The sequence below is a fragment of the Budorcas taxicolor genome, chromosome 3 (genome assembly GCF_023091745.1).
Source record: "Budorcas taxicolor isolate Tak-1 chromosome 3, Takin1.1, whole genome shotgun sequence".
NCBI classification, from domain to species: domain Eukaryota; kingdom Metazoa; phylum Chordata; class Mammalia; order Artiodactyla; family Bovidae; genus Budorcas; species Budorcas taxicolor.
Genome location: NC_068912.1, coordinates 59236364 through 59251580, shown reverse-complemented (window position 1 = coordinate 59251580; position 15217 = coordinate 59236364). Strand labels below are relative to the sequence as shown.

Below are 15217 nucleotides of genomic sequence, written 5' to 3'. Positions count from 1 at the left end.
CTGCTACCACCACTCATTAGAGCATTTGGGCAAAACTGCACAAAATAGTGTACAGACACAAACTGCAGGAAAATTTTTCCCATGTATCCTTTTGAGCTGAGGGAGACAATTGCCGTAAAACTCCAAGTCAGAATCTTCCATTAGAAAGCTACCCTCTTAGCAGCTTAGGGAGCAGGAAGCTACGTCAAATCCCTTATAAACACCTTGACCCAGATACTGCTGCAGTATGAGAAACAGTACTTAAAGCACAGGGTCCAAAGTCAGACCACCTGGTTTCAAACTCAGTTCCAGCATTTACAAGGTAAGTGGCTCTGAACAGAAATATCTGGACCTCATTTTCTTTATCTGCAAAAGGAGAGTAAAACCAGTCTTTACCTCAAAGGATTATGATAAAAAATCCAAATTAAATAATTATGGTTAAGTAATAAACTTAGCTTTAAATGTACTTATAACTTTTTTAAATAAGTATATTCATGCAAAGGACTTAAAACAGAGTCTTGGGTATATGGTAAGTGCTCAATAAATGTTAGCTATTAGATATTTTACTAATTTGGAATATTTCCATGATATTTTATAAGTTTAAAGAAAAGGCTGTAGGACAATAACATGATCTTATTTGGTCTTTTTAAAAAATCTAAAGAATGTTCAAACTACTATACAATTGTGCTCATTTCACATGCCAGCAAGGTAATGCTCAAAATCCTTCAAGCTAGGCTTCAACAGTACGTGAACAAAGAAATTCCCAATGTACAAGCTGGATTTAGAAAAGGCAGAGGGACCAGATATCAAACAGCAAAATCTGTCAGATTAAAGAAAAGGCAAGGGAATTTAGGAAAAACATCTACTGCTTCACTGACGAGGCTAAAGCCTTTGACTATGTGGATCACAACTAACTGTGAAAAATTCTTAAAGAGATGGGAATACCAGACCACCTTACCTGCCTCTTGAGAAACCTGTATGTGGGTCAGAACGCAAGTCAGAGATGAACATGCAACAAAAGACTGGTTAAAAATTGGGAAAGGAGTACATCAAGGCTGCATATTGTCACCCTGCTTACTTAACTTCTATGCAGAGTACATCATAAGAAATGCCAGGCTGGATGAATCACAAGCTGGAATCAAGATTGCCAGCAGAAATATCAACAACCTCAGATATTCAGATAATACCAACCTAATGGCAGAAAGTGAAGAACTAAAAAGAGCCTCTTGATGAAGGTGAAAGAAGAGAGTTAAAAAGCTGGCTTAAAACTCAACACTCAAAAAACTAAGATCACGGCATCTGGTCCCATCACTTCATGGAAAATAGATGGGGTAAAAGTGGAAACAGTGGCAGATTTTATTTTCTTGGGCTCCAAAATCACTGCTGATGGTGACTGTAGCCACGAAATTAAAAAACGCTTACTCCTTGGACGAAAAACCATGAAAAACCTAAATAGCATGTTGAAAAGCAGAGACATCACTTTGCCAACAAAGGTCCATACAGTTAAAGCAAGGTATTTTCAGTAGTCATGTATGGATGTTGAGAGTTGACCATAAAGGTTGAGCACCAAAGAATTGATGCTTTTGAACTGTGGTGTTGGAGAAGACTCTTGAGAGTCCCCTGGACTGCAAGGGGATCCAACCAGTCCATCCTAGAGGAGATCAGTCCTGGGTGTTCATTGGTAGGACTAATGTTGAAGCTGAAACTCCAATTTGGCCACCTCATGAGAAGAGCTGACTCATTTGAAAAGATCCTGATGCTGGGAAAGATTGAGGGCAGGAAAAGAAGGTGACGACAGAGGATGAGATGGTTGGATGGCATCACCGACTCAATGGACATGGGTTTGGATGAACTCAGGGAGTTGGTGATGGACAGGGAGGCCTGGTGTGCTGCGGTTCCATGGGGTTGCAAGGAGTCGGATACGACTGAGCGACTGAACTGACCTATGGTGTTGGAGAAGACTCATCTTGAGAGTCCCCTGGACTCTTGTAAGATCAAACCAGTCAATCCTAAAGGAAATCAACGCTGAATATTCACTACAAGGACTGATGCTGAAGCTCCAATACTTCGGCTACCTGATATGAAGAGCTGACTCATTGGAAAAGACCCTGAGGCTGGGAAAGACTGAAGGTAAAAGGAGAAGGGGATGACAGAGGATGAGATGGTTGGATGGACATGAGTTTGAGCAAACTCCAAGAGACAATGAAGGACAGGGAAGCCTGGTGCACTACTGACCATGGGGTCGTGACTAAAAAAACAACAATATACGAATGTATATTCACATAAAAGTTTTGCTCTGTAACGTTTGTTCAAGAACAGAAAAAATTAGAAGACAAGACCAAGACCAACCTGGGAGTAGAAAAGAGAAGGACAAGGGCAGGACATCCATCCCCTTCACAACATATTTTCACACACAAAGGTATTATGAATAATCCCTTTTTTTGCGCCTTCCAAATTTTCTATAAGTGAATGCGTTTTTCATATGAGAAATAAAATCCACATTTTAAAAAGGCAATTACAGAGATAAGCAGAGAAAATGGGGGAGAGTAAGTAGCACCAAAACTCACCAAAACTAAAAGCAGAATGGCATGATTGATAAAAAATATAAAACACTTATCTTCAGACTAATCAGTTAAGCGGCCCTGAAGAGCAAAAGTTGATTAGAAATATACAAATGTCCCAGAGTTATTCAGACAGTCAATTATGTAAGTGAAATAGAACTTTACCAGAGGTCAGTAGTTTGCAGTTTTAGATGGCAACCCAGCAGTCCACAAAAATTTGAAATGCGTAAGTCTTTCTGCTAATCAATTATACTTCTAGGCATCTATTACTGCATATTCAATCATACAAGTTAGCAAGCATGACATATAAGAACACTGTTGACTACAGCTTTATTTTTAATGGCAAGAAATTTGAGAAAATTTAAATATTAATAAGGAGGGAATTCCCTGGAAGTCCAGTGGTTAGGACTCCATGCTTCCAATGCAGGGGGCCCTGATCCGGGAATTAAGATCCTACAAGCCCCATGACGCAGCCAAATGAATCAATGAATGAATAAATAAATATCAATAGAGAAACAGTTAAAAATCAATATATATGGTATAGTCAAAAGAAGGGTACTCTGGGATTAATAAAGTGAAGTAGATTTGCATATAGTGTGAAAAAAAAAGTGATGAAAAACAAAAATATTTTGACTACCATTTTTTGCTACATTATCTAAATACATTTAGGCGAACAGTACGGAAAGGTTACGAACTGTTAGTGAAGACAGCCCTGGGGAATGGGATGCGTGGGTGTAGTGAGGCCAGTGTTTTCACTTCTACAGCACACCTGTATACAGCTGGATATTCTAAGGCATGTACTGTTCTGCAACATTTTTAGAGGTAGTGGATTCATGCACGGTTAATGAGATGGTATGGATGCACTTTAATCCCAGACAGGAGCACCGCTGCCTTTTAGTGAAAACATCAATGTAGACAAATGATAAATGCTCCCCATCAATCAATGACACTTCCAGAACCTACACCCTCCTCATGATCACATATACAAGTGAGCAACGGTGCTGCACTCTTCACACTGACCCTGGCCATGTCAGAGCATGTCTGTGGGGAACCAGCCCACCAGGGAGGAAGGTCTGCCTTGCACTGATGTGAAGAGCAAAAACACAAGAGTATTGGCTGGCCTGGCAAAGATGGACTCTTCCTCCAAATCAATTACAATCTAAACTCAGCAGGGAGAAAGAAGACGGAGGTTGACTTCGGTTTATAACTATTGATATTCTTCTCAAAAAAAATGCTCTTAATCTACCAACCTTCTAGGACTCAAGCAACTAGTACGATGCATTTCTCTGCTTCAAGAGAGCAGCTGATGAAGTTAGACGGGTATGTCCTTAGAGTCTATGCCACACCATCTGGTATTTCATTATACGATGACTTCTTATTGCTCATGTTTTCATCTGTTTTGGTCTTAGCTCTTCAAATAAACTCATCTTTTTCAGGGCACTGTCCCCTCAGGGAAGCTGCACAAGGTACTGAAAAAGCACCAGACAAGAGTCAAGGGCCACAGTTCCCAGAACCACTTCCACACTGTGCAACTCTGAGCAAGGGATCATTTCTTTGGTCTTCAGTTACCACATGTGTAAAATTAGGAGTTTTAAAGACGTTTCCATTCTACTATCTACGATTTTTACATTTCTCATGGGACCTATTATAGAATCGAGTACAGCAATTTATATCAAAATTTTCTCACATTTTTAAGCAGAATATGTACACGCTGTCTTCACAATCATCAAACAAGATTCTACTTAATTTTAAGAATAAATTAAGTATAAACCATTTATTTGAAACAAGTAAACTGAAATTATTTTACACGGATTAACTGCTTAAATTTCACAATAACTCAGTCAATTGCCCCTATCAGAGATGAGGAAACAGGTCCAGCAAGCTTTCTTACCCAAGGTCACACAGCTAGAATATGATGAAGTCAAGAAGCAAAGCATAAGAGTCCAGCACATTTAACTACACACCCTCAGTCCAGTTCAGTCACCCAGTCATGTCTGACCCTTTGCGACCCCATAACTGTAGCACGCCAGGCCTCCCTGTCCATCACCAACTCCCGGAGTTCACCCAAACCCATGTCCATCGAGTCAGTGATTTCATCCAGCCATCTCATCCTCTGTCATCCCCTTCTCCTCCTGCCTTCAATCTTTCCCAGCATCAGGGTCTTTTCAAATGAGTCAGCTCTTCGCATCAAGTGCCCAAAGTATTGGAGTTTCAGCTTCAACATCAATGAACACCCAGGACTGATCTCCTCTAGGATGGACTGGTTGTATCTCCTTGCAGTCCTAGGGACTCTCAAGAGCGTTCTCCAACACCACAGCTCAAAAGCATCAATTCTTTGGTGCTCAGCTTTCTTTATAGTCCAACTCTCACATCCATACATGATCACTGGAAAAACCATAGCCTTGACTAGATGGACCTTTGTTGGCAAAATAATGTCTCTGCTTTTAAATATGCTGTCTAGGTTGGTCATAACTTTCCTTCCAAGGAGTAAGCATCTTTTAATTTCATGGGTGCAATCACCATCTGTAGTCATTCTGGAGCCCCTCAAAATAAAGTCACCCACTGTTTCCACTGTTTTCCCATCTATTTGCCATGAAGTGATGCAGCCATGAAATTAAAAGACGCTTACTCCTTGGAAGAAAAGTTATGACCAACCTAGATAGTATATTCAAAAGCAGAGACATTACTTTGCTGACTAAGGTCCGTCTAGTCAAGGCTATGGTTTTTCCTGTGGTCATGTATGGATGTGAGAGTTGGACTGTGAAGAAGGCTCACTGCCGAAGAATTGATGCTTTTGAACTGTGGTGTTGGAGAAGACTCTTGAGAGTCCCTAGGACTGCAAGGAGATCCAACCAGTCCATTCTGAAGGAGATCAGCCCTGGGATTTCTTTGGAAGAAATGATGCTAAAGCTGAAATTCCAGTACTTTGGCCACCGCATGGGAAGAGTTTACTCACTGGAAAAGACTGATGCTGGGAGGGACTGGGGGCAGGAGGAGAAGGGGACGACCGAGGATGAGATGGCTGGATGGCATCATTGACTCGATGGACGTGAGTCTGAGTGAACTCCAGGAGTTGGTGATGGACAGGGAGGCCTGGCGTGCTGCGATTCATGGGGTTGCAATGAGTTGGACACGACTGAGCCACTGAACTGAACTGATGGGACCGGATGCCATGATCTTTTCTGAATGTTGAGCTTTAAGCTAACTTCTTCACTCTCTTCAACTTTCATGAACTACACACCCTACATCCTACTATATTGTAGGAGAGGAAGGAATATACAATTTGTGAGTTGCTTTCTCAAATCTGACACATATAGAGGTTCTTGCTTTCTAACACCTCTCCTTGAGACTAAATTATAATCCAATAGTATTATTCCAATTGAATAACTATATAGAAGCATATAAAATATTAAATAGCAACACAAAAAAAATTCTGAAAAAAAATCTAGTGAATAGACAGCCCTTCTCCAGGCTTTCTCCGAATGGCTTTGCAGAACACTTTGCATTAACTCTGCAGTACAGAACCAACTGTAATAACACTTTCTCTCCCACCACCTAAGCTGCATTCTTTACTGCTTGTACCCTTGCTTTGGTATGGCAAACAGATGCGGAAACAAAGGAAAAAGTGAGAGACTTTTATTTTGGGGAGCTCCAAAAATCACTGTAGATGGTGACTGCAGCCATGAAATTAAAAGATGCTTGCTCCTTGGAAGAAAAGCTATGACCAACCTAGACAGCATATTAAAAAGCAGAGACATTACTTTGCCCACAAAGGTCCATCTAGTCAAGGCTATGGTTTTTCCAGTAGTCAGGTACGGATGTGAGAGTTGGACTATAAAGAAAGCTTAGCACCAAAGAACTGATGCTTTTGAACTGTGGTGTTGGAAAAGACTCTTGAGAATCCCCTGGACTGCAAGGAGATCCAATTAGTCCATCCTAAAGGATATCAGTCCTGAATATTCATTGGAAGGACTGATGCTGCAAGTTTAAGCTCCAATACTTGGCTACCTGAGCAAAGAGCTGACTCACTGGAAAAGACCCTGATGCTGGGAAAGACTGAAGGGAGGAGGAGAAGGGACGACAGACAGTAAGATGGTTAGATGGTATCACCGACTCGATGGACATGGGTTTTAGTAAGCTCCCGGAGTTGGTCATGGACAGGGAGGCCTGGCATTCTGCAGTTCATGGAGTCAAAGAGAGTCAGACACGACTGAGTGACTGAACTGTACTTGCTTTGGTATAGGTATCATAACTGACCCTCAGTCAATATGGAATCCAATAAAGTTTGCTGAATGAACGTCAACTAAGTTTGATGATGTATTAATGTGATGTATGCTGCTTTAAGGGCTTCCCTGGTGGCTCAGAGGGTGAAGCGTCTGCCTTCAGTGCGGGAGACCCAGGTTCAATCCCTGTGTCGGGAAGATCCCCTGGAGAAGGAAATGGCAAGCCACTCCAGTACTCTTGCCTGGAAAATTCCATGGACAGAGGAGCCTGGTAGGATATAGTCCATGGGGTCATGAAGAGTCGGACACGACTGAGTGACTTCACTTTCACGCTACTTTAATACTGTGACAGACCAGAATCAACACTTCAGTCATGCTGCAACTTAGTAAGGCTTTCAATGGAGTCTTGATCATCTCTAAGTCTTTCAGCTGAGAGAAGCAGGAAGGTGATTAGATGTTTGAATCAAGAACACTTAAGAGTCAGTATGAAAGTGAAAGTCACTCACTCTTTGCGACCCCAAGGACTGTACAGTCCATGGAATTCTCCAGGCCAGAATACAGGAGTGGGTAACCTTTCCCTTCTCCAGGGGATCTTCCCAACGCAGGGACTGAACCCAGGTCTCCCACATTCTTCCAGGGCAGAGCTAGGAATAGCAGCAATCATTCTTAAGAGAGGATTAAGAAAAAAAAAAAAACCCACATTGATCTAACTTTGTAAACCTGAAAGTGAGCTAAGTGAGAATCAAATACCAATAAATGGCAATTATTTTTTAAATCTTATTTGGACTTCTTAGCTAGCTTAAAAGTAGAAAAACAGGCAGTTTTGGCCACAGTTTCAGAGGGTCCATGAAGCCATCCAGAGATTGGCCAAGGATCATGGACAGGGACTGAAGAACTTGTTTCGGATAACTATGTGAAGCTGGTAGGTGTGAAGAACTGCTGCTCTTAGCTTTTACCACCTGCCAAATGCGTTCACCAGCCATGTCACTCAGCCTTACCATGGCCCTAGTAAGGAGTAAATACAATGCTACTTTCTTGATGGAAGAATATGAAACTCAGGGAGGTACGATAACTTAGCCAGTTGCACACCTGAAAGACAGAAAGGAAAACTTAGCTCTTTAACCGGGAAGGTAAGAATAAGACTAGCTTACAGCCTCACCTTGGAGATACTGTGGTTTGCTTCCCGATTACTGCAATAAAGCAAGTCACATGAATTTTTTGGTTTCCCACTGCATCTAATAGTTATGTTTACATTACACACATAGTCTATTACATGTGCAATAACAGCATTATGTCTGAAAAAACAATGAACATGCCTTAATTAAAAAATAACTTTACTGCTAAAAACTGTTAATCACACCTGACAATGCAGGGTTGCCCAAAACCTTCAATTTATTAAAACACACAATAATGTGAAGCAAACTAGAGGTATGTCTGTATCTGATTCCAAAGCCTCATAAACCTTGGCCTCCTCTTGACATTCAACAGGTATCTGGAGCAAATGATGTAAATTTTTTGAGACCATCTCTTCATAAACTAACACAGCTGGTGATAGACTGTATTAAATGATGAATTCTAAAAGGTCTTTTCCTTCATTTTTAAAATTACATTTATTTAGCATAGGTACACCTAAAGGAGAACTCACCCTCTGTTCCCACCCAGCAGAAAGCATGCACAAACCCAAGGTACACATGAAGGGAAGGGGCCCTGGTGCCAAGTTAGTGGTCAGGATGGTGCAATCCTCTGAGTCCCAAGCCTCAGTCAGGAGAGGGTTGGACTGAGATACTGGGCAGCCTGGCCCTAAGAGAAGCGTGCCCTATAGCCAAAGGTCTGTTTGATGCCCTCAATGTAGTACCGCTGCCAACCCTGCCGCATTCTCTCCTCCTCATGGGCAGAATGCCTCAGCCTTCCAAACACAGCTCATTCTCTCCATTCTTGTCAATGAAGGTCAAGGTGATGGTGGCAAAGCCACCTTCTGGCCAAGATTTAAACCTCCACTTCATCGCAATATGTTTCTCAGGGACCAGTTCAACGAATTCTCCAGACACTGACACCAATAAACTGAAACTTGCCACCTTTCTCTGCTTCTAACATTGCAGGAGGGCTTTCCAGGTGAAGTGGAAATACAGGAAATGCAAATTTAATCCCTGGGTTGGAAAGATCCCCTGGAGTAGGAAATGGTAACCCACTTACTCCCGTATTCTTGCCTAGAGAATTCCACGGACAGAGGAGCCTGTCAGGCTACAGTTCGTGGGGTCGAAAAGAGTAGGACCCAAGTAACTGACTCAACACAAACACATAACATTACAGTAGCATGGGTATAGGGCTGAACCAAAAAAAGAAGAAAGGCAAACCAAAACAACTCTGTAGCGCTCTGATCTGGGTTTTTGAAGGGGCAGATTTGGCCTTGCACTCCTCAGTTTTCAGTGCTGGCTGCCTGGCTGGGTCAACTGACTCTCCATGATTGTAGGCAATATCGTACCCTGTGTGAACTCTGTTTTGAAGATGCTGCTGATTCTTTAAGGCCATGAGATTTGTGTCTGGCTCATTTCTGGCAAAGCTCACACTAATCTCCATTTCATCCACACTATTTTCATCAGACAAATTGAGGATCTCCACATGGCCCTTGTACTCTCCAGAGGTACCTGTCCAGTTTAGTTTGATGCTCCACTCATAAAAGAAGGTAAATTTGCCTTTGTGATGGTTAATGGATGACGTCCCATCAAGTTTATTTGCTTCTGACACCTTGAACTTCTCATTTAGCACACACATAAGAACAGTGTTTTGAGTTTACCTGTGGACGTATTCAAAGCATCCCTCTCAATGCCAGCTGTTGACATTGGTGGTGTCTGCTTATTCATACCTCCATGGTCCAGCATGGGTCACCCTCACCCTACCTGGCCAACGGCTCTCCTCACACGCTGCCCCCAGCTCCCGAGCAGCCACAGTCTCAGGACCATTAAGTCCCAGCCTCCCAGCAGTGCCTGTAAACTACTAGACGCCAAAATGTCTTCTTGCTATTACATGCTTAATCCTATGCAGAAGGTTATTTCTAGAGCTTGAACCCAGAATACAGGCATATCTCACTTTATTGTTATTGTGCAGATATTTGCAGATATTGTGTTTACAAATTGAAAGTTTATGGCAACCCTTTATCAAGAAAGTCAACTGGCACCATTTTTTATAATAGTATTTGCTCACTTTGTCTCTGTCCTCATTTTGTTAATTCCTACCACATTTCAAACTTTTTCACTGTTACTGTGTTTGTTATGGTGAACTGCGGTCTGTGGTCCTTGACACTACTGCTACTACAGAAAGATTAGGATTTGCTGATAATGGTTAGTATTTTTTAGCAAAAAAGTACTTTTTAATTACGGTATACACATTGTTTTTCAGGTATAATGCTACTGCATACTTAAAAGACTATAATACAGTGAAAACATAACTTTTATATGCACTGGGAAACCAGAAATTCATGGGACTCACTTTACTGCAATATTCACAAAACTGGAACCAAATCCATTATATTTCTGAGGGTGGCTGTGGAAGAATGCTGAAGGTTCCATCTTTTCGAAAGGAAGCACAATCATATTAAAATCAACCAGCAAAAGACTGGGAGAAGGCAATGGCACCCCACTTCAGTACTCATGCCTGGAAAATCCCATGGACGGAGGAGCCTGGTGGGCTGCAGTCCATGGGGTAGCTAAAAGTTGGACACGACTAAGCGACTTCACTTTCACTTTTCACTTTCATGCATTGGAGAAGGAAATGGGAACCCACTTCAGCGTTCTTGCCTGGAGAATCCCAGGGACGGGGGAGCCTGGTGGGCTGCCGTCTGTGGGGTCGCACAGAGTCGGACACGACTGAAGCGACTTAGCAGCAGCAGCAGCAGCAAAACTGACAAACTCAAGACTCTATCCTTTATAACCTAAACTATTAACCATTAGGCAAAAAGTACAGTCGTCCTCCAGGATCCAAAAGGGGTTGGTCCCAGGGTCCCCCGCAGAGTCCAAGCTCTGAGGATGTTCAAATCCCTTATAGTACAATACAATGAACACAGTCAGCCCTCCTTATCCACAGGATTCACAGTCACAGATTCAACCAACCTGGGTTCAATTCAATTGATTCAGTTCAATCTGTGGTTGGTTGAATCTGTGGATAAAGAGGACTGACTATATATATGCAATGGCTGGTATCCACCTCGGATTACATGTATCTACTGGCCACTCATGAAACAAAATTCTTTTAGAACAATATTATTCTAGAAGTCTCCTCCCACACTATGCTTACAAAATAGGTCCCATTTTCAGTAGCCCTGCCACAAAAATATTATAGCAAACATAGCAATAATGGTCGGGGCTGGCTGGCCAGATTAGCCAGTGACAATGAAGACAGTGAAAGAAAGATAACAAAAGCTTCAGAAGCTGGGCTGACAAACATGGTGACAAATATACAAAAGGGAGGCGTGTATTCTCTCATGGAAAAATGTGTTTGTGGTACTAGTGGCACATAGAACACAGGAGTAAGGTTACCAGCAGGTGTGGTTAAGTGTGTGAAGATAAAGAGCTCAGTGTAGAAAGTTAGTTAAGTCACTCAGTCATGTCCGACTCTTTGCAACCCTGTGGACTGTAGCCCACCAGGCTGCTCTGTCCATAGGATTCTCCAGGCAAGAATACTGGAGTGGGTTGCCATTTCCTTTTCCAGGGGATCTTCCCGAACCAGGAATCGAACCCAGGTCTCCTGCATTGCAGGCAGACGCTTCAACCTCTGAGCCACAGAACTCACTGGGTTCATACAGGTCCTCATGAAACATTGCAATGGCACCCCACTCCAGTACTCTTGCCTGGAAAATCCCATGGACGGAGAAGCCTGGTGGGCTGCAGTCCATGGGATCGCTAAGAGTTGGACACAACTGAGCGACTTCACTTTCACGCATTGGAGAATGAAATGGCAACCCACTCCAGTGTTCTTGCCTGGAGAATCCCAGGGACGGAGGAGCCTGGTGGGCTGCCGTCTATGGGGTCGCACGGTCGGACACGACTGAAGCGACTTAGCAGTAGCAGTAGCAGCAGCAGCATGAGACATTCAAATGAGGATAAACTCTAGGGCCTGGAGATTAAGATATCAGGGCAGATTTAGGGGTCATCAGCATACATGTGGTAGTTGAATCTATACAGAAAAAAAGGGGGGAGGCAGAAAGAACCTTCAAGAACATCAACATGTAAGAGGTGAGGGCAAGTGACCTCGATCTAGGAGATGAAAATATAGGGGTGAGGGGAGGTTTTAGGAAAACCAAGGAAAACGAGTTTTAAAGAGGAGGAAATGAGGAACAGCAGCAAATGCCACAGAAAGAGCAGAGCTAAACAGAATTTTATGTTCAGCCTGGTAATTAAGGACTCTATGACAAAGCTGAGGAGTAAAAATAGAAATCAGATTTCAGGAAAATGATCAGTAAATAAAAGGAGATAAAATACAAAGCTCACTCGTTCAAGAAGTTTAGTTTAACAGAATATATTTACCCTCTCTGAATGTAAAGGGTTTAGCTGATACTCACAAATAGAACAAAAAAGAAAAAATTCTGCCTTTAAGTTAGTTCTTATTCAATTGCAGCATTTTTATGTCAAACAGTTAAGTATTCAAAAGATGTAAAGTGTTTTTCCAGGCACCATTCTGGATACTAACATATCATTTAATCATCACAAACCTATGAAGTAGGTTTTACTATTCCTAATTTACAAATGAGACAACTAAGGCACACAGAAGATACACTACTTTCTGAGGTCCAATAGCTAGTAGTATGGTAGTCAAATCTAAAATTTCACTCAAAAGAAGTGGGGAGGGCAACCTGAGAAGTGAGGGTTAATAGACGAAAACTGCAAATGTTATAGTAAGACTGCACTGACTGTTTAACTGGACACATTTTAACATCTATTCAAGAACTTATGTTTAATTAGACAGAATCTGTGTCTTCTCTCATCTCAGAATCCCACATTGCTGAGACCTGACATAATCATGCCTCTTGTGACACCCAGATTCAGCACTGTGTTAGAACTGTCATTTCTCTTACTGAATCACAAGTTGATTGAAAACGGATGTGTATATTATTTATCTTGGTGTATTTATTCCTCTAATCCTAAAAGTAGAAGATTCTAGACTTACTATGGTAACCATTTCACAGATATACAAGTATCAAATTATGTTGTGCACCTGAAACTAATACTGTTATATGTCAATTATACCACAATTTAAAAAAGAAAGATGCTCAATAAAAGCTGGTTGTATGAATGATCATTTTTACTTTTCAGAACATCCTGGGGGCTTCAATAACTTATTTTTAAAGTCTTAAACTGCTATGTACTACTCTGACTCAGATATTATTTAAATCGTCTATGGACCACTCAAATTACTGATTTTGCTGGAAATACCATTCTGAAGTAAAAATCAAATATAATTCCCCTGGATAAACTTTTTAAGGATTCTCTATCACCTACTAGTCAAAGGTCATAGCCCTGTTTTCCAACCTTACCTCTAATCCTAGTTAGCTGCTTCCAACTACCAAACTGGGATTCCCTGGTGGCTCAGTGGTAAAGAACCTCCCTGTCAATGCAGGAGACGTGGGTTTGATCCCTGGGTCAGGAAGATCCCCTGGAGGAGGAAATGGCAACCCACTGTGGTATTCTTGCCTGGAAAATTCCATGGACACAGGAGCCTGGCAGGCTATACAGTCCATGGACTCACAAGAGTCGGACACAACTTAGTGACTAAACCACCACAGCAACAAACAAGTAGGTGTAAGTCACTAGCCTCGTGGGACTTACTTACATTTTAGTGGGGGGAGATAAAAAATAAAGCTGACATTTTATTAGATTTTTGTTAACTGCTCCGTTTTAATCTGTCTTCTGGTCATTGTTGTTTATCCTTTTTAAATAAAATTTAAAAATCCAACCATACATATACGAAGCTCTGGAAGTGCTCCGACTTAAGTGTGTAAAATGAATTAAAATGACACAATTCTGGAGCAGTGTCTTTTTTATCCTTTTATTTATAGATGCATACCACAATGAAAGCACTCAATATCTTTTATAAAACCTGAGTCATAGCTAGTTTGGTCAAAAGAAGCTATGTGAGGTTTTCAGACAGCCCCAAAATATAACGTGTCAGCCTTGAAGCCGCAGGCACATCATCTTAACAGTTAATGTTCTTTCTCTTACATACTGCCTCAGCATGTTTCGAACACAATGTGCTTTAACAAGCCCTGTCACAAGGCACAATGTGTTAGGAGGAGATCTTCACATTTCATCCTAGAATAACTAAGTCTTTGCAGTTATCTTCAAGCTGCTTCATCCATGTTACTAAATCCTGGGCCATGATTATCTTCATTGTACAGATGGGGGAAGGAAGGATATAAAATGACTTGGCTGAAGAGTCCCAGCAAGTCACTGAAAGAGCCTTCATTTTAACTATCCATTCCTGTTCCTCTCTTCAGCCAACCATTCCGAGAAACTCTCACCGCCAACAGGCAGAAAAGAGCATCAAACTAGTTATTTGCTTTTACTTGTTTAACTTCAATGAACAACAGAAGCTTCCTAGACCTGCAGGTTATGATAGCTGTAGGATAGGAGATTTGATAGATGAAGTTTTGCTGACTGAATCCAAATTCATAAATCTACCTCTAACTTCTTCTAAATTTCAAAAGAGCATGAAGCAAACTTTAAAGGCTTTTTTTTTTTCCTCTCTCTCCTGATCTCTAATTCTATCGAAGTTTGCTCAGTCCCCTAAATGTGTCAAGTCATACCTACCTTTTCCGTTCAGGATCCAGGCTGCCCAAATTTTCTCCTACTTAAACTGTAAACCAATCCCTCCTGAGCCAAGACACCTATCATTCCTAGCCAACTCTAGATCTAGACACTAATCTGAACTGTTAGAGGAGCCCAGCAATGTTAAATTCCAGGCAGCCCCCCCTCTTACACCTCCAAACCACTCTGGGAGGAGTGCCTCTTCTAATCGTCGCCCCATTGTGGGGTCCAGAAAAGGGAAAAGTCAAGTGTCTCAGATTCAATAAAAACTATTATCCACGTTGGTAATTTGGAGATCACAACTACTAATGGAAGTAATAACCTAAAGATTCCCACGTTATACGTGCTGAGAACAAATTACTTAGCAGATGAAATTTCCTAGCCCAAGTGACTTGCATAACTGGGCGATTAGCACAGGCTCGAAAAAGAGCAGGAAGCTCATACTTCAGTTTACTGTACTTTACTACAGAATTCTACACCAAAACATCTTCACACACGCCTGCCTTGAGATGATGTAAGTTGTTGCCCTAGTCTTTTAACCAGAACGGTAGGGGGGTTCTCTTCCCCTACAGCGGCCACCGACCACTCCTTCTAACCACTGGCCCCAGAGGCTCGAGCTAACAACCTCGAAGCCCGCGAGCCCCGCAGCTTCAGCTCG

At 41.8% G+C, this 15217-nt stretch overlaps 1 pseudogene; it reads right to left on the bottom strand.

Moving 5' to 3' along the window:
• Window positions 1–8563: 8563 nt before the first annotated feature.
• On the bottom strand, window positions 8564–14779 carry LOC128045573 (activator of 90 kDa heat shock protein ATPase homolog 1-like; annotated as a pseudogene).
• Between the last annotated feature and the right edge of the window lie 438 nt (window positions 14780–15217).